This window comes from Etheostoma spectabile, chromosome 20 (assembly GCF_008692095.1).
Source record: "Etheostoma spectabile isolate EspeVRDwgs_2016 chromosome 20, UIUC_Espe_1.0, whole genome shotgun sequence".
Classification (NCBI taxonomy): Eukaryota; Metazoa; Chordata; class Actinopteri; order Perciformes; family Percidae; genus Etheostoma; species Etheostoma spectabile.
In genome coordinates this window covers 4,325,895-4,326,941 of record NC_045752.1, presented here as the reverse complement: position 1 = coordinate 4,326,941, position 1,047 = coordinate 4,325,895, and the positions used below count along the sequence as shown (strand labels likewise).

The 1,047-nt window shown below is 37.5% G+C and overlaps 1 long non-coding RNA gene across 1 annotated transcript; it reads left to right on the top strand.

Annotated features, from left to right (window-relative positions):
* The first annotated feature begins 50 nt into the window (after positions 1–50).
* Positions 51–610, top strand: LOC116669613 (uncharacterized). The gene is made up of 4 exons (XR_004326824.1): positions 51–184; positions 270–320; positions 397–441; positions 532–610. It is a non-coding gene; the product is annotated as an uncharacterized LOC116669613 (long non-coding RNA).
* The last annotated feature ends 437 nt before the right edge of the window (positions 611–1,047 follow it).

Here is a 1,047-nt window from a genome sequence, read left to right as displayed (position 1 = left end):
CTCGTTCTATAGCTTCAGGTTTCAGTAAAAGCCTCATTCTATGGCTTCAGGTTTCAGCAAGAGCCTCGTTCTATGGCTTCAGGTTTTAAATCTAACAGCTTACATACATTTATTTTTTTCCAGACAACTTGCAGGAGCAGTGGCTTGTGGGCCGTGGGTGGAGAAGACGGGCAAAGATTTTGATGTAACTTTACTTACTATGAAATCTATGTATCTGTATTGTATTGGTTGTCAACACTGCATCTGAGTAACTGTGTATTACTTTCCAGCCATTTCCACTTCAAACAGATGGACAGAGCTGTGGGATCTTCATGCTTATGGTAAGCTTACACAATTTCCACACAATTGTTCCTGTTTGTCCTAAATATCTGTAATCGGTATCTTTCTCTTTAACAGTACGCCCTCTGCATCTGTACTGGTACCCAGTTTCACTTTTTGGACGTAAGTTGTAATTCATAGAATATACTGTATGTATCCAAGAATGTTAAAAAATAAACAGCGCAAGTCTCCATTATTACATTTGTATTACAGAGGGACATACCATCCATTTGCAAGTGGTGGTGTCTCCAGATTCTGGAGAAATTCTCAATCTCAACTTGTGATTCACAAGGTAGGAAACATTTTAAGCAGATAACATTGGTCTGCTTTACAATTATGTTATATTAAAAGTACCATACTCTGACTTTTGAAAAGGCATGGGCAGCACTTCGGACAGCGCTTTGCTTTCTGGACAGAGGAGGCAAAACAGCTGATGGCAGGCACCCTCCCGCCTATTTATTGTATTCCCCGACCCCACAAAGTGAAGGTATGGCCAAAGTAACCAGAAAACCATTTGTGACAAATAAAAACAGTACAAACGTTAAATATTACTGTTTTAAAATTTGGGTAAGACTACATTAAAGAAAAAAAGCCATATGAACAACAATGCCAATGTGATATCAGTGATCAATAACCTAATGAAAATATCCTACTATACTCATAACAATTACTTAATTTATGCTGAAAAGATGTATTTAGATCCCTTTTAGAAAGAACAAAAACTCACAG